Genomic DNA, 19,607 nt, shown 5'->3' with positions numbered 1-19,607 from the left:
GAGTGCAGAGACGAGTCTCCCAGCTGCTTCCAGAGGTGGCCAGTCAGACAACCTTTCAGGAGTACTGAAAAGGTTTATCTGAGAAGCAGTCTCTCAAACCCTGGTTCTGCGGGCCTCCCATGCAATGAGGCATCTTCCATTAGAACTTCCCCTTCTGCTTCTGGGGGATATATCCTCATGTGAATCTTGGAAAGGATCCTGGGACTTATGGAACCACATTTTCTTACCTACTTGTTGATTCCTGGAAAACGATCGCTGAGGAGTAGAAAAAATGTATCTCTACAGCAGACAAGTTATTTCCATCCTATTCACTCTAGGAAAGCCTTTCCTTAACAGTGGTGCCAAACAAATGCAATCCATCAAAAAGAGCACTGATAAAAGAAGACCTGAAAGGCTGCACAAAATTGCACAAGCACATCCAGTCTTGTCTAGTAATGGCTATGCCTGAACCAGCTGCCAGTGAGGTACCCTCAGCAGCATGGGAAATTAACCTCATGGATGCATTAAAGATGTATAGAAGAGTGACCAGTTGTGAAGGAGACTTCCCTGAGTCCATGTCCGTGGAGGACTACAAGAGGGGTTTGGAAAGCTAGTCAAATCCTGCTGCAGTATAGTGAAATGTGCCAAGCAGTTCAGAGACCATAAAGCAAAGGTCGCTGAGGCAAAAATGCATTTCCCAAATCTGTCCAACGTCCTGGACTCTCAGGGGGATGGGACAGAGGAGCTCTGCTCTGCCAGGTCCTTCTTTGTGGCTGCCACCACAGCCATGGCGTCAGCAGGAATCCCCTTGCTTTATTGTGGTCTGTCCTGGGGGGCAAGGAACTTATCAGGATAATGGGAAATGGGTTCTAAAGTATTTAGTTCCTTTCATGCCCAGCGACAGACTATACCTATAAGCTCAGCAGCCGAGGGAGTCACCCAAGATATAGATGGACCAGACCCAAAAACTTTCAGAAACACTGACTCCTCCTGAGGAGGGGAATTGGAGGACCATTCACCACCTTTCTCCCTGAGAATTTCTAAGATGTTTCCAAAGCTGAAATTATCCAGTGGAGATCTGGGGGACCCCTGCAATTCATCAAATTCAGTGTCTTTGGTGAGAAACTCCCAAGGGAAGTATGTGTGTCTTCCTCTTGCAAGTTGTCTTATGGAGAGTCTCCTCAGTGGGACTGTTTGAAGAGATGTCCAAAAACAGGTTGGACTGGGAACGCTCCTCAGAGATTTCCTTCATGGTGGTGGCCACCACCACCACTATTACATCCATGGCCAGGCCCTTAGTCCAATGCGGACAATCCTTGGGAGCAGCAAGAATTTGATCAGGCTTCTTAGGAATAGATTCCACTGTGTCAGGTTCCTTCCACACCCTCCAAGACATTAGGTCTATGAGCACATCCAGAGTGGGTTCCACCCAAGGCATGGATGGGTCCACTCTGAAGGCCTCTAAAAATAATGACTCCTCCAGACAAGGGCTTCAGTTATCCAGCCTCTGCACTGGCAAACACACTCCAAGAGATCACTACAGTCAGGGTCATTCCATGGTGACTTAGGGGACTCCTCTCCTTCAAGGTCATTATCCTTGTTGAGAGAGCCCCCTCAGGGGAGTCGAGGTGCTTCCCTTTTAGACCATCTCTTACTTGAGACCTCCTGTTCTGGTGAAGATGGAGGAGAGGGGGAAAGAAGCAGAAATCACTAAAAGGGGCACAGACTGAAGACAAACTGGCAAAGACTCTCCACAAGCAGGCTAATGAATGGCCACGGGCACAAATAAGAATGGAGATGGAACAGTGGCTGAAGAAAACCGACCCATCTCCTGAGTGGAGAATATCCTCTCCATGACATTGAAGGTGGAGGTGAAAGCTGACATCCCAGAGATGACAGTTCCAGTAACCATTGACACCAAAGATGTGCCTGAATCCTGCTGGATCCAAGCAGGACATACCTGGAACCGAGACAGGGAAGGAGAAGACTGTGGCAACATCTTTAGTGGAGTGGATGGGGAGAAGGGGGAAGATACCCAACCACGAGAGTCCCTTTGGAGCAAAAAAGGGATCGGTCCACTAAAGGGAAATGGAGCCTTGCCCATGGTCAGCACCAAGGGCGATAGTCTCCAAGGAGTCAGAGCCAGTGCCAAGGTGCCCAAAGGTCCTGGTACCTTCAGGTGCAGTGAGCCAGAAGAGGTCTAGGCGTGGAGACAGTGAAGGACCTATTACAATCCCCTCTACAGGTCTTGAGAGACCTTGGAAAGGAGGCGAGTTTTGTTGGAGCCATCCTCTGGCACCAAAGAACTGTCAGGGAGACCATTAAGGATTAATTTAGTCCTTCTCTCATTACCTGCCCTAGATACAAATGCCTTCCAGATTGAAGAGGAGGACTCAATGTGAGCAGCCCCCAAACAACAGACAAATGTATGTGCATGTGCATACAAACAGCATTTTTTTTAATTCTTTATCCATGGATAAAGCAGAACCCTGTCATAAATGCGTCACACTAAACAGAAGATAAAAATAATATGCTTAATACACCTAGAGAGAAAAGCTACCCTACATGGAAAAAGAATCAAACTGCAAACAATCTCAAAGAGGCAGGAAAAGCCTGCTGCTACCTATACATGCACAGAATGACAATTGTAACCCTAAACCTAACTAAATTTAAAAGCACTACAGAAAACCAACATAAAAAACACCCAAAAGGATACACTTTCGTGGTGCTACTGATTGAGCTGCTGACAGGAATGGTGGCAAACTCGATCTGGGGTGTCTGATGGGGAGCAGGAGATTGTAAGGGAAACACTGCCCAGTGAGTTGAAGTCGAGAAGATTTGGCCAGTGTCAGATCTGATAACCCACGGGTTAAAGCCAGATGGAGAAGACATCTCTTAGTTAATACAGAAGATGAGATAAAAACAGTAACATGCAATCAATCTGCAGGAAAATCTCCAAGAACAGATGGTAATGCTGTGGAAGTTTGGAAGTTAGAAGGAAGGAAAGCGATAAAGATCTGGAAGATTTTGTTTAACTGTTTTAAAAAGAAGGGAAGCACAGTCTTGAAAGAAAGCTGTGGTAACTGTTTTACTCAAAGACAGTAAAGACCCATCTTCACATAGACCCATTTCAATTTCAAACTATGACTATAATGTGTTTAAGTCTATACTAGTTCAAAGAATGGCAAAGGAGTTGGCAAAGTTAACAGATCTAGATCAGTGTTGGTTTGTGGAAGGGAAACAAACATTTGATAACATTAATAGAAAAATGATGATCCAGACAGAAGTGGAATGTTAGAAATTACTGCTGCTATTGATGGATCTTGCTACAGAAAAAAGAATTAGAATGAGTAAGCTGGGATTTTATGAGTTGGGTCTTTCGGCTTTTCCAGGTTAGGGGTTGCCACAGCGGATCACCAGTCCACAGATTGATTGGTGGTGGTGGTGGTGTTTTTAAGATGTCGAGTTGCCAATCCGGCACCCAACCTTCACAGAAGGCACACACCCTCACACTCTTGCACCTACCTGAATGTCTTTAAAGATTCACTTGACCGCAGGGAAGACATGCAGAACTCCACACTAAAGGTGCTCCAGCCGAGAATCAAACCAGGGAACATATTGCTGTGAGGTGACAACGCTAATCACTGTATCACCACATGCATGAGTTGGGTAATAGAAGCATTTGCATTCCCTGATATAACAACAAGGCTAATTAGGAGGATACATGAAGAACTGGAATTAAGAATTAAAATGGGAGGGTTCTTTTGAACTGAGGAACCAGTGAGTGGTGTCCTCTTTTCCCCTTAGTTAGTTGCTTTATATTTAGAACTGGCAAAGAAAATAAAGGACTCTGAAATTCAAGGATATATAATTGTTATGGCAATCAAGAAAAGTTGCCTTTGTTTGCAGATTATATTACTTTTTACCTGAAAACATCCAGAAAAGGACAGCTCAGTGTGTGGAACACTTTAATACAGTTTTAAGTCTTTACATGATATAAAGTTAATGAAAAAACAAATGCTACAGCCATAAATTAGGTACACACTCAAACTGGTTTAGCAATACCCATACTTATAAAACATAAGATGAAGTATTTAGGATTATGGATTTAAAAGGCTTATGTTATGACATTTAAGGACATGTCAGAAGAGACTAAACTAAAGACGATACAAAAAACTGAGAAACTAGAACGTCTTGTTTACAGATATGGATAGTGTCACCTTGTACATACTAAGATGATGGTGAGGCATGGGTGCTCATTTAAGTAGGTTATTATATATATATATATATATATATATATATATATATATATATATATATATATATCTCACACACTGATCTACAGCCTCCCTTTTTTACTGAGCTGTCTCATATAAGCAATGACATTTCAACAGGCATGCAGTTATACAAATACTAATAAAGAAAACAAGAGTCATGTCCAGGTCGTTGTGCATCTGGAACTAGGTCTGGAAATGCGACTTGATCTTCTAATGTAATAGGACTGGGTTTAGCAACAAGGATAATCACTGGGGAATGTTCTGCTTCAGGACTTTCAGGGATTTTCTCAGGAACAGCGATTGCTGACAGAATGTCCCCTGGAACAGGAACATTGGACAAATCACACTGAGAATTAGAGTCTTTGTCACAGCCAAGATGTTGCAACACTGGTTCAGTCACTGGTAATAAATGTTTTCAATTTTGTCTGAATTCTATTCCTTGTGATTCCACAATATACAACCTAGGCCCTTGACATAAATGTTTCACAAATCCGATGTGATTAAAACCTTTTGGTGTCTGCATTCTCACTCTCTCCTCTTCTCTTAATAAACTGAGTGGCCTGCTGGTCTATTTCTGGGACAAACGCTTTTTCAACAGCTGAACTTTCACTGCTTTGTTGTTTTTAGCACATGGAACTAATAAATTACTGCTGAATGGTAATGTGGTTCTGGGTTTGTCTCAACACAAGTCTCTGGGCAGGTGAATCAAGACGATCATCACAAGGAATATTTCGGAGATTAAGCAAGTTTAGAAAGACATCAGTATTGTCACGTTTGGATTTTTCTAACAGCTGTTCTGCACTCTGAACTGTACATTCAACCAAACCATTTGACTGCAGGTATTCAGGATTACTCGCAATATGAATAAGATCCCATGCCTCTGCAAATTGTCTGAACCGCTGACTTGAAAACTGTGTACCATTGTCAGAAATAACTGTGCGGACTACCATGGACAGAAAAATGTCTCTTCAACTTAGTTATGACAGTACTGTAAGTTAGGTTAGGAAGATGTTCAATCTCAAACCAGTTTGAATAAGACTCTACTAACACCAAGTAATGTTGACCATTCCACTCGAAGATATCTGTGACTACTGTCGACCAAAGTAGTTCAGGAATCTGGCTTAACTGAAGTGGTTCTTTTTGTTGATGCGGCTTTGTACTATTACATACTGAACAAGATGAAAGTACATTCTCAATATCTCTTGACATAGAAGGCCAAAATACTAGCCCTCTTGCCCTTCTTTTGGTAGAGCAGTTCCTGGATGGCCACAATGCAAGATCTTAAAGTACTCGTTTTAAGGACTTTGGAACAATCACTTTTGGACTTTCATGATGATACCATTGTCTGACAAAATCTCATCACTGTATGGAAAACTGCTGCACTTCTACTGGTCACAAGATTGTTCTGAAGGCCATCCTCAACTGATAAAAGAGGTTGAGCTTCTGAAGAACTGGATCTGAAGCTGTGTGAGTTCTAAGCTGATCACACCATGTGGAAGAAAAATGTCTCTCTTCCATGACTTCAAAATCAAATTGCTCATTATTATGCTATGTGATTTTTCAGGGCAATCTGGATACGGTGTCAGCAAGATATGAAGTTTCCCTTTTGTGTAAACAAGACTGAAACTGTACTTTTGCAATGAGTCTTGTACGTTGAATCTGGCAGGAGCTGTGCGCATTGACTTTCTCAAAATAGTGACTAAAGGTTGGTGGTCAGTTTCAATCTGGATAGGTCAACCATAAAGATAATAGTGGAACTTCGAACATGCAAACACAATTGCCAAAAGCTCTTTCTCAATCTGCGCATATTGCATCTCAGTTTGGGTAAGAGTTCCCAACGTATAGGCTAATGGTCTACCCTCCTGAATGACTGCTTCTAGACTAAACTTAGAAGCATCACAGGAGAGAGTAACTGGTTTGTAAACATCATAATAGCTTGGAGTGGGTGGACTGGCAATTTTCTGTTTCAAGACATCAAATACTCTTTGGTGTTGCTGTGACCATGTCCAGGTTATATCTTTGCATGTCAGCTCTCTCAATGGTGCTGAAAGTTGGCTTAAATCTGGAATGAACTTGCCTAAATAGTTGACCATGCCAAGAAAATGCTGTAAGGCTTGATCATCATCTGGAGCTGGCATCTCAAGAATTGCTGTTTGCTTGGAAGGATCTGGTCAAGTCTGAACTGGTAAACGACCAACACAAGTAACTTCTCGAAGCCTGAAGTTGCACTTCTGAGGTTTAAGCTTAAGATTCACTTCATGTGCTCTTTCCAGACTTTCTTGAAGTTTTTATTATGTTTGACTTCACCACTGCCTCCTACTAGAATGTCATTTACTAGCACATGGATAGCCAGAAAAAAATTGTTCCATCACATGCTTAAGACTTCACTGGTAGAATTTATTCCAAATGGCATTCTCAGAAATCTACACCTCCTGAATGGTGTACCGAATGTGGTTAGCAATGGAGATTTTTGGTCAAGTAAAATGTGTCAAAATGAGCTCTTTGGATCTAAGACAGAAAAAAACAGTGGCATTTGGCATGAGGACAGCAACCTCCTCGACTGTGTGCACAGGATGATGAGGTATTTTTAATGTTTTGTTCAACTCTTTTTGATCAATACATATTCTAATATCTGAGCATTTCTTATGAGCTACTACCATGGAAGATACCCATTCAGTTGGTTCTTCTACTGGACAAATTGCTCCTAGCTGCACCATTTGGTCTAGCTCGGCTTTGATTCTGTTCTGAATAGCTATTATAACTTTCTGTACTGGTCTTATAACTGGGCTGACCTCTGGGTCCAACTTCATGGCATACACAACTGGTAGTTTGCCTAGTTTGTCTGCAAAAATATCAGCATACTCAGAAAAATTGTTTGGGTGAAATTTGAGCTTTGCTAATTCAAGCTTACAAGGTTAACTAATTTGTTAATTGAAACAGTTGCATTTTCAAACTGTCTCTGAGGCCTAATAATGACTTCATATGTCTCGACTACGTAAAGCTGGAAGTCATAGCCGTTACCAGCAGAGTAACATGAAAGCACTACGGAGTCTTCGGTCTGAATGTCTTCACCACCATAAGCAACAAGCTTCGCACACTCTGTCAAATCGCTCTTAACTTTCTACTGACATAACATTGCACTTTGAGCCAGTATCTAAAGTTGAGCTCTACAGGACTCCCATTAATCCGAACGGTATAAAAGATTCCATTCTTTACCCACAAATCTACTGCACTTTCTCACCAAGCACAAACACACCATCAACATAAAAAGTAGGGTCACAGCTTTCTAATTTATCAACTTGCCTCTTTGAATGATCTCTTTTAATAAAAGAATGTGCCTTGTTTGATTTACACAACCTTTTGAAATGATCCCACTTATTGCAAGAATGGACTTGCTGACCAAAAGCTAAGCACTTTTCTCACTTAGGCTTGTGATTTCCACCACAATTACGAGAGCTGACTAAGGTTTGCTATGGGTTTTGTAGAGTCACCCGTTTGCCGTTTGTACTCTGGACCTTACTGAAGTAGCTCTGGGTTTTACTGAAGCTACCATGGGCTTTGCTGAAGTGACCACACCCTTAGGCCTGTATCTGTTAACCTAGTGCTGCATTCCATCTACATTAGCTGTGTTAGGTGCTGGAAAGCTTTTCTCATTTGTAAGCATACTTGTGTGACTTTCTGTAAGCTCGTATATCTGACAAATCTCAATGGCCTTATTTAACGTTAAATCACTGTCTCGAAGCAAAATCTCACTGTCATTATAAAGACCACACAAGCCTGTTCATCTTTCAAATCTTAGAATCTGCACATTTTAGCCTTATTTCTCAAGTCAGTTATATATGCTGCAAATGTTTCACCAGGCTTTTGATCTCTTGTGTAAAATAAGTGCCTTTCCATTGTAATATTCGTTTGGGGGTTACACATTTCTCTAAATTTATATTTTAAGCATTCAGGGTCTTCCTGCTTTTCAGCCTGTACCACAATATGGCTGTCTTCTCCCTCCCCTGCAAACACAGCAGGTGCAGACACAAATGAATGCTCTCTTTCAATGGCTTCTGATTCAGCTAAATTAAGCAGAATATGCCTTTGTATGTGCATCTTGTCAGAAAAAGCAGCCTGTATGAAAAGTACAGTTGTGTACACTTACCAAAAATGTAGAGTGTATTCACTGTTGCAGTTATTACATTTGGGTAATCTGCTGACAGGTTGCCCTCAGTCAGCCTGAATATCAAAGTCTTGGGTCCTGTGTCGGTTGCCGTCTCTCTTCCATGACAACAGGCAGCCAACGCCATTTTCTTTAGTTTTTCTTGCCCCAGATGTCAGGTGCCCCACAAATGGGGAGCAAAAATGTATATATGTATATAAATATATAACTATAAATACATGCAATTGTCACAACATAAACTGTACTTTCATCTAAAGGCAAATATACCACAAAGGCTGTAGAATATAGTGAAGGAAAGAAAAGCTATAGAATAAAGGGGGATGGCGGGTGGGTAACCCGGACTGCAACAGTGAATACACTCGAACATCTACATTTATGGTAAGTGTACACAACTGTACTATGTTCTTCGTGTTTCACTGTTGCAGTCATTACATTTGAGTAGAATCTGAAAGCTATGGATGGGAGGCTGGAACTAAATAGCATTAGGGGCGGCTATAAGTCCCTGCAGAACTGCAGTGGCAAAGCCTGCCCTGGACTTAGAGAAGAGAGGCAAATGAAAATGCTTTGTAAAAGTATGAACAGAACTCCAAGTAGCAACTTCTAGAATGTCTTTGGTTGGTATCCCTCTGAGAAAAGCTGTTGATGTAGATGCAGCCCTGGTAGAATGTGACCTAATGCCCTTGGGCACCGGTTTACCATGATGCAAATAGCAGAAACGAATGCAGTGGCTTATCCACTTTGAAATAGTCTGCTTTGAAATAGCCTTTCCCTCTGATCCTGCAGCAAATGCCACCAGTAGCTGCTCAGTTTTTCTTAGAGATGTGGTCATGTTTAAAGTAGAATCTTAGTTGTCTGTGCACATCCAAGGAATGCAGAATCCGCTCCCCCTTGTTCTGCGGATTTGGGTAAAAAGTTGGCAGGTGAATAGTTTGGTTAAGAGCCACACTGGATACCACCTCAGGCATAAAGGAAGGATTGGTCCTGAGGGACACCCTGTCTGGGTAAAATAAAATAAAAGGCTCCACAGCCATTGGAGCCTGTAGCTCTGAAACCCTTCTTGCTGAAGTGATTGCCAGAAGTAAAGCTATTTTCCAGGATAAAAACTTTATATCTGCAGTAGCAGCTGGTTCAAATGGAGGCAGGGTGCGCTTTTCCAACACAAAATTGGAGGTCCCATGCAGGAATTGGTGATCTTCTGGGAGGCCTTAAATTTTTGGCCCCTCTAAGATACTGGTTTAGCAAAGGATGAGAAAAGATTGGTGGCTCTGTGTTGTAATGAGCCGAGATAGAATAGGCATGGATTTTTACTGATGAAAAAGATAGGCCCTTGTCAAGCATCTCAGTCAAGTATTGTAAAATCTGAGGAATATTTGGCTTTGCTGTGTCAGTTCTTTCTGCTTGGTTCCAAGCACAGAATCTCTTCCATTTATCAGCATAAGATCTTCTAGTACTAGGCCTTCTGGCTTCCAAAATGACATCCATCACAGATTTACTGAGAGGTGTTGTTTGAATAACTACATGATCAGCCATGCTGCCAGGTTCAGAGTTTGGAGCTGATTATGCAGGAACTGATTGTTTCGCTGAGACAGTAAATGAGGTATTTGAGGCAAGTACCAAGGAGGGAGTTTAGACATATTCCTTAGGATTGGGTAACAGTGTTGGCGAGACCAGTCCGGGGCAATTAGAATCATTTTTGTTTTTACTTGTCTGACCTTTAGTAGGACCTTGGAAAGAAGAGGCAGAGGAGGAATGGCGTAAACTGATAGGTTTTTCTAACTGAAGGATAGTGTATCCACTTTCCATGCTTGTCTGTGATAAGTCCTTGTGCAGAATTTGTCCAGTTGATAATTCTGGGGAGAGGCAAATAGATCTATGTCCGGGCTCCCCCATTTCTTTGTTATCATGCTGAAGACTTGTGGATCCAGTTTCCACTCGTGAGGGTCCATACGGTTTCTGCTTAGGTCATCTGCCAGAGTATTTTGTTTTCCTGGCAGGAACTGAGCTTAAAGATGTACTTGGTAAGTCAAGGTTGTGTCCCACAATGCCATGGCTAGTCTGCAAAGGGGGTAGGAGTGTGTGCCCCCCTGCTTGTTTATGCACCACATAACCGTGGTGTTGTCCATCTATCAGTAGTTGTCCTGGATGAAGTAAGTCCTTGAAGGCTGTCAGGGCATTCTGAACAGCTAACATCTCTTTCTGGTTGATATGCAGATGCATTTGTTTTGGGCTCCAAATGCCCTGAATGCATCTCCCCGCCAAGTGGGCCCCCCATGCATAGTCTGATGTGTCTGTAGTTAGGGTTTGGCTGGCAGGGGGTAGAGTGAAAGACCATCCCATGTTCTGGTGACATGTCTCTGCCCACCAAAGAAAAGTACAGTTTTGTACCTACCATAAATGTAGATGTTCGAAGATCCACATTGCTGCAGTCCTTACACTTGGGTAGTCCGCTGTCCAATATCAAAGTATAAGGCTGGCGTCGGTCTTTAACTGGCGTCAGGGTACAAACATGCATATCCACAGTCTTTTCTTGCCCCAGATGTCAGAAGACCTTAAAAATAAAGGTCAAAACCAAAAGACAGCAAACAAATAACCAACCACCCTTGCACTAACTATATGTACAATATATACAATATACACAATATGTACAACCCAACCCACACAACCACCTCCAACTACAGAGAGGAAGGAGGGACTGCAGCAATGTGGATCTTGAACATCTACATTTATGGTAGGTACAAAACTGTACTATGTTCTTCATCTCACATTGCTGCAGTCCTTTAGAATCCCAAAGCAGAGATAAGGGAGGATGGCTAACTATAAGGAAGCAGGAGCTGCCAAAATGCCCTGCAAAACCGCAGTGGCAAAACCAGCCCTGGACTTAGAGTAAAGTGGCAGGTGATAATGCCTAGAGAAAGTATGCACAGAACTCCAAGTAGCTGCCTCCAAAATATCCTTGGTTGCCACTCCCTCAAAAAGCTGTTGAAGTGGCAGTAGCCCTAGTGGAATGAGGCCTAATCCCAGCTGGAACCTCCTTGCCATGATGGGAATAACAGAAAGCAATGCAAAACCCAATCCACTTAGAAATAGTTTGTTTTGACACAGGCTTGCCCTGAGAACTCAAAGCAAAAGAAACAAACAAATGCTGAGACTTCCTGAACCCTTTAGTTCTGTCCAAATAATAACGCAACTGCCTGTGTACATCCAAAGTGTGCAAAATCTTTCCCCTTATTTTGGGGATTTGCATAAAAGTAGGCAAATGAATAGTCTGGTTTAAAGCCACACTAGAAACCACCTTAGGCATAAAGGAAGGATTAATGATACCCTATCCTTATGGAAAATCAAGAAAGGCTCAACTGCCATAAGGGCCTGTAATTCAGAAACCCTTCTTGCAGAGGTAATGGCCAACAAAAAAGCAGTCTTCCATGATAAATATTTCAACTCAGCAGTAGCTGCAGGCTCAAAAGGTTGTAGAGTGAGTTTCTCCAACACAAAATTGAGATCCCAAGCAGGAGTAGGAGCTCTTCATTTGGGGTCTTATATTCTTTGCCCCTTTAAGAAATTGCTTGAACAAAGGATGAGAAAACAATGGCAATCATAGTGAGCTGAAATTGCTGCAGCATGAACTTTAATAGAAGAGAAAGACAAACCTTTGTCTAGTAACTCAGTAAGATATTGAAGAGCCACACACAAATTAGGCTCAGAAACATCAAAATCTTTGCTGCACTCCAAAATAAAAATCTCTTCCATTTATCCTTGTACTAGGCCTTCTAGCTTCCAAAATAACATTCAAAACTTGCTGAGGAAGTGGAGGCCCATTATGGTTCAAAACAGAATATGCCAGGCTGTTAGGTGCAGAGAGTGAAGCATGACATTGAGCAAATGGCTGTCCTCCTGTGACAACAGGTGTGGAATCGAAGGCAAAGGCCATGGAGGCTTCCGTACTAGACTTCTTAGTAATGGGTACCAGTGCTGTCGAGGCCAATCTGGAGCTATTAAAATCATCCTTGGCTTGTCCTGTCTGATCTTCAGAAGTACCTTTGGGAGGAGAGGCAGAGGTGGAAAGGCATACACATGAAGATTGCTCCAATTGAAAGAAAGAGCATCCACTCTCCAAGCTGTGGGATGAAACCTTTTAAAACTTTGGCAGCTGATGGTTTAGTGGAGAAGCGAACAGATCTATGTCTGGAGTTCCCCATGACGCTGTCAATTTCTGAAATACATGAGGATCCAATTTCCACTGGGATCCATAATTGCCTGCTCAACACATCTGCTAAGGAGTTCTGTGCTCCTGGCAGAAACCTTGAAGAATGAGCTGTAAACTGAGAGCAGTCTCCCACAAAATCATTGCTTGCCTGCATAGAGGATAAGAATGTTCCCCTTGCTTGTTGATGTACCACATGACAGTTGTGTTGTCTGTTAGAATCAACACCTGTCCTGGAAGAAGGAATTCCTTGAAAGCTATTAATGCAAACTGGACTGCTAACATCTCCTTCATGTTGATATGTAGATGTTGTAGTCTGACAGGCCACTTGTTTTGTATCCACTTTCCATTTAGATGAGCTCCCCAAGCTTTGTCTGAGGCATCTGTCGTTAAAATCTGACTTGCCTCTGGCCGGGTCACAGAGAGTCCCTTGTTTAGGTGACATTCCTGAGCCCACCACAAAAATTCCTTCTGAATGCAAGGTATTATTTGAATGACAGTGTCCAGATCCTGGCAGTGCTGTGTCCATACATTTTTGAGATACCATTGTAGCTTCCTCATATGCAGTTTGGCATTGGGAAGCACCAGAATACAAGATGCCATGAACCCTAAGGCTTGAAGGACTGTCCTTGCAGTCAGCCCGGACTGATGAGATAGTTGATGGAAGTAAAGGGATAGACTCTTTTGTTTGTCCTGGGTTAAAAGGCCATCTGGGCTGCTGTATTCAGTCTCACACCCAGAAGGCACATGTCTTGAGAGGGTACTACACTGGACTTTATTTCGTTCACAGAATACCCTAGGCATCTTAGCACTGCTATCACATATTCCAAATGGAAGCTCTTCCTTCCCTTGAGCCAGAATAAGGCAGTCGTCCAAATAAGGATAGATCTGTATTCCTCTTAGTCTGAAGAAAGCTATCACTGGAGCCAGAACTTTCGTGAACACTCTGGGCGCAGTAGATAAGCCAAAGGGCAATGCAGAGAACTGATAGTGAGAAGTCCCAGCTCGAAAAAAAATACTTTCTGCAACTGAGTCTGATAGGAACATGAAGGTAAGCCTCCTTGAGATCCAAAGTTACCATCCAATGATCTTTGCCCAGCAGAGGTAAAAGCTGCTGCAACGTCAACATTTTGAACTTGGGAATGTCCAGATAAGTGTTGAGGATAGATAAATCCAAAATTGGTCTCCACGTGTTCCCCTTCCTTGGTACTAGGAACAGGCGAGAATAAAATCCTAGGCCCACTTCTGGCAGAGGGACCGGCTGTATGGCCTAGTTGGAGCAACAGAGAAACCTGTTTGTGAGCCTCTATTCTTTGTTGAGGAGGAACGTCTGGCATGCCTTTGAAAGGAGGCAAGGTATGGAAATAAAACCTGTAGCCGTGGTGTATGATATCCAATACCCATTTGTCCTGGGTAATTAAACTCCAATTTTCTTTGAAAAGTGCCAACCTTCCACCCAAAGGTGCTGGGCAGCTGAAAAGGTCATTGGGTCTGAAGCCTGTGCAGGAGAACTCCCTGTTCTAGGCCTGAAAGAGCCCTGAGCTCTGCCCTTACCACGTCTAGATCTACCCCTAGACTGGGAATCATAAGAAGGATACGTCCACCCCTTAGTAGGCCAATTTCTACTAAACTTTGGAGGCTGGACCTGCAAAAATCTTTAACAGTCTGCATAGACTTAGCCTCGTCTTCCATTTTCTTTAAGACTGTCTCAACAGGAGGACCAAACAACACGTCAGATTGTAAAGGAGCATCTAAAATCCTTGTTTTAACATGTTCAGACAAATTCTGATCCCTCAGCCAGAACAGTCCCAGTGGCAGCCACCCTAGGCGAGGCCTGTACAGCATCAAAACCACATTGCAAAGAATGCTTACCCACCTGTTCAGAAACATGTACTAAATCTTGCAACTCTTTACAATCAATACCTACTGCCAGAGCATCAACCTTAGACTTCAATTGTGAAAGGAGATAGTTTTGGTATTTCAACATGTGAAACTGGCAATTCAGAGCCCTCATAGCAAGAGTGGAAGAAGTATAAACTTTCTTTCCCCATCTATCCAAGGCCCTAGCCTCCTTGTCTGTAGGAACCGGATTCTTAACAACAGAAGCCTTAACACCCTTAGGCCCCTGGCTAACAGTTTCTGGGTCTGCCCTAGGACTCTAAAAAGATACTTGTGAACTTCAGGCACCCTGTAATACCTATCCGGCTTAACAGGAGCAGGAGGCAAAGAATCAGGATTAAGAGAAGCCTCTGTAAAAACATCTTCCACTACATCCAAAACAGGAGGTATAGCCAAAGGCCTATGCTGGGGTAAAAACAGAAATTCCCTAAGCCGTTTCCTGGAATCAGAGAAGTCCTGACCCTCCCACTTAAAATGCTCCCTCATGGAATGAAGAGTTTCTGAAAAAGAAAAATCCTCAGGAGGAGTAGCAGAAGGAGTAGAATCATCCACATCAGAATAAGGAGAGTACTCCTGCAAGTCATCAGCCGAAGACTCTGAAACATCTGAAGCTCGGTCAAAACCCCCCAGCTCAGGCTCCACCCTAGGCCTCTTAGCAGGAGGGGGCATAGAACCCTAATCAAAGTAATCAAATCCTCTGCCATTTTAAGCATAGGCATAGTACCAGAAGAGCTAGGGGTAACACCAACTGAAGCTAAACCCGGCCTGCCCCTGGGAGAAGCCTTAGAAACAGAAGGAGAGGGCCTAGCCACCTTAGGACCTCAGCCTGACTTGCCTCCAGAGAGGCCACATCTTGCAATAATAAGGTCTCACTCTGGGAACACAAAGAAATCTCCGGTGGAGCCACCTCTAAAGAACCCGCCCAGTACAGGCGGTTCTTCTAAACTGCCTTGTCCTTGCGCTTCTTCGGCGGCATTTTATAATTGCACCTCTTCCCAAAGACTAACCTTGCACAATCCAACCTTCTCTTTATAGTGCGTTTATTAAATCTAGCACAAGAGCGACAGCCAGCAACATCGTGCTCAGGCCCTAAGCAAGGAATACACAAAGTATGATAATCCCTATCGGTATCTGTTTCCCACAAGAATAATTATTAACTTTTCTGACATCCGGTAAATGACTGAGGCAAGAAAAACTAAAATATTCTAGCAGAAGACTTAGCCAACTTTGAACTCGGTCTGAAACTTCAAAATCTCTGCTTCTGCATCGGACCATGCGGCAAAAGACTGTGGATATGGCGCGGTCATGCGCATTGTACCCTGGCGTCCTGGCGTCAGTTAAATCCTGATGATATTCGGGCCGACAGTGGACAGCGGACTACCCAAGTGTAAGGACTGCAGCAATGTGAGATGAAGAACATCTCCTGTTGTAGGCAGGGAATGAGGGGAATCATTGTTTCCAGACTGTGACAATGTTGACTCCATAAACTTTTTATGTACCACTGTAGTTTCCTCATATGCAGTCTTGCATATGGAATAAGTAGAATGCAGGATGCCATGAACCCCAAAGCCTGCATAATTTGTCTTTCAGATAACTGGGTTTTTGTTGCCATCTGTTTGAAGTAAATAGTCAGTTGCCTTTGTTTGTCCGGCGTAAGGTAAGCCATCTGGGCAGTTGTATTCAAGCTTGCACCCAGGAATGTTATCTTTTGAGAGGGTACCAGTTGTGATTTATTTTCGTTTATTGTGTACCCTAGGCAATGTTAGCAGCCTTTTCACAAATGCCAGATGCTGAAGAAGAATGTCCTTGTTTTCTGCTTGAATGAGACAGTCGTCCAAGTAAGGATAGATTTGTATACTTTGTCTGCAAAATGCAATTATTGGTGCCAGGCACTTTGTAAAGACCCTGGGCGCAGTAGATAAGCCAAAGGGCAATGCAGAGAATTGGTAATGCATAAAGCCAGCCTTGAAGCGGAGGTATCTTCTGCACGATTCCCTTATTGGGATATGCAAGTATGCCTCTTTTAGGTCTACAGTCACTAGCCAACCATTCTTGCCCAGCATGGGCAGAAGCTGCAGCAAAGCTAGCATTTTGAATTTTGTTATGTCCAAGAATGTGTTCAAAATTAAAATACAGTATTGGATGCCAGGCCTTGTCTTTTCTGGGTACCAAGAACAGTCTTGAGTAAAACCCTTGTCCTTTTTCCTGTTCTGGCACTGGCTGAATAGCCCCCATATCCATGAGGGACGTAACTTGTTTCTGTGCCTCTGCCCATTGATTTTGTGGCAGATCTGGCCAACCATTTGGAATTGGCAGAGTATGTGTCCTGGGTTAGTAACTGCCAATTTTGAGCATGAAGTGCTAGTTTTCCCCCTAAGGGGGCTGCCAAAAGATAAGTGCTTGGTGAAGGCAGAGGGAAGTCATTGAGATTGTTTACTGTAGGGTTGCGCTTTATTTCCTCCAGATTTGGAGATAGAGACACCCCATTGCTTTGACCTGTAAGAATCCTGTGATTGGTATCTAGAGCCCTTAGAGTGCCTGGATTTCCCCCGTGAAGCCCTGTCGGACACAGGAAAGGACCAATTTTTTGTAGGCCAGTGTCTACTGAATCTTGGTGGCTGCACTTGTAAAAAGTCTTTTACAGTTTGCATAGACTTAGCTTTGTCTTCCATTTTCTTTAAAACCTCTTCTGCCTTATTACCAGAGTATCATGCTGTAAAGGTGCATCTAACAATTAAGCTTCAACATGATCAGGCAAATTTTGCTCCTTTAGCCAGGCATGCCTTCTAATCACAGATCCAGTAACTGCGGCCCTGCAGGAGGCCTCCAAGGAATCAAAAACACATTGCAAAGTATGCTTTCCAACTTGTTCTGCTGCATGCAATAATTCCTGTAATTCATTATTTTCCACACATTCAGAAATCAACATCATTTTCTGTTTCAATAATCCCATAACATGCTGTTGATATTTAAGAATATGAAACTGGCAGTTTAAAGCCCTAATTGCCAAGGTTGCAGACGCATAAACCTTCTTTCCCCATCTATCCAGTGCCTGGAATCTCAGAGGGGGTGGGATTCTTAGCTGTTGAGGCCTTTACACCTTTGGGACCCTGTGAGATAGTTTCAGGGTCAGCAGCAGGGTTTTTGAATAAATATTTGTGCGAGTCAGGAAACCCTGTAATATCTGACTGGCTTGCTAGGAGCCGGAAGTAAGGAATCTGGAGACATGCTTGATTCCAAAAACATATCATCAACAATGTCTAATACAGGAGGTATGGCTAAAGGCCTATGCTGAGGGAGAAAAAGGAAATCCCTAAGCCTCTTTTTTGATTGAGAAATCTTGACTCTCCCAAAGAAAATGTTCCCTCAAAGTATGCAAGGTTTCTCCAAAGGAATAATCTTCAGGAGGAGATGCAGATGGGATGGATTCCTCTGCATCTGAATCCTCATAGGGTGGTACAGAAAATTCCTGATCAGACGAGGAACCAGAAGAAATAAAACCTGATCTGAAGATTCATAATCAGTGTCTTGCCTAGGCCTCTTATCGGGGGGGGGGGTGGTTGGGAACCCCTGCTCAAGGTAATTAGGTCTTCAGCCATTTTGATCATCTGCTTTTTGGGCATAGAGGCCTGAGCACGTGGCTCATGCGTCAGTTTTTTAACCTTAGAAGTTGCTTTTGTCTGTTTTTGAAGCTGGCATCGGTTTTATATAGAAATGCTGAGGCCTGAAGACACCCTCAGAAGCCGGTACCTGCTCAGCGGCTCCGGACCCATCCGAGGGAGAGACATCCGCAGGTACAATACTTTGAGAATCTCGCGGTGTGCCAGACTCCACATGGGTCTCGGTAGAGGCCTGTGACTCGAAAGTAGCAGGTATCAGGGGCTGAGAAAGCACCTCACTGAGTACCGGCGACTGGCTTAGGGGAAGCTTCGTCGTCAGTTTTGGACCTTGACGGTCTGTCTCTGTCCTTTTCTTTGCGTTTTTTGTGAACTCCGGTAGTCGGATTGCTATCCGATGACATTTCAGGGTAGTTAAATCTGCTTCCAAAATATTCTTGAAGCAAAGATATACTGAAGCTTAATAGTGCGTTGGTTAAATCTAGCACAAAACAGAGAGCAAGTCACGTTATGATCCGGGCCTAGGCAAGGAATACAGTATAAATGAAAATCTTTATGAGGTATTTGCTTCCCACAAGTAATGCAATTATTAACTTTTACTGACATCGGTATGGAGCAAGAAAAAGTTTCCCCAACAGGGTACTTAGCTTTAATTGAAGACTTCGGTTCTGAAACTCGAATTTGAAAATTTAAGGAGTCGGCTGACCAGAACTTGTGAACTGCTTCTGCTTCAGGCACCGCGCGGCAAGAAAGACTAAAGAAAATGGCGTTGGCTGCCTGTTTTATACCCCTGATGACCTGACATCATGGAAGAGGAGACAGCAACCAACACAGGACCCAAGACTTTAATATTCAGGCCGACTGAGGGCAAACTGCCAGCAGATTACCTAAATGTAATGACTGCAACAGTGAAACACGAAGATCACCATTGTATTCTTGCTCAAACACTCTCCAGTTTTCTGCAATACTGTTATCTACACAAGTGGTGCAGGTCTGCAAAATCCTTCTGCCATGCCCACAGATTATAGTAAAACACAATGCAATCTTGGCCCTTGTAATTAATGCACACACCAGGTACTTGTAATAGTATTCAAATGCACAACAAACTCTTTGAAAGTCTATACTTTGCGAAATATTCTTTAAAATTGCTTTACTTTGAGAAATAACTGTAATGTAAGACTGCACACACTTGCCAACACTTTGCACACTTTGGATATTTCAAATAGCTTTAGTTAATGACAAAAAGTAGTACACTGCAAAAATCCGGTAGTTTTCCCTTTTTTATAATGTTATGTGATTCAGATATTGTTTCAGACATTTCTGTAATTATTTCAATTATTTTTCAATATGTTGCAGTTTCGGACATTTCGTTTAATTAGAAATTCATTTTGAGCATTCTGAGAGCTTTGTTTTATATTTGTAGTGAAAGAAATCATTTAAGCGAGTTTTAGTACCTGGAATTTGCTTCT

This window comes from Protopterus annectens, chromosome 6.part1 (assembly GCF_019279795.1).
Source record: "Protopterus annectens isolate FY-2018-M chromosome 6.part1, PAN1.0, whole genome shotgun sequence".
Classification (NCBI taxonomy): Eukaryota; Metazoa; Chordata; order Ceratodontiformes; family Protopteridae; genus Protopterus; species Protopterus annectens.
The sequence above is the reverse complement of the archived record's forward strand: the minus strand, read 5'-3'. Positions refer to the sequence as shown.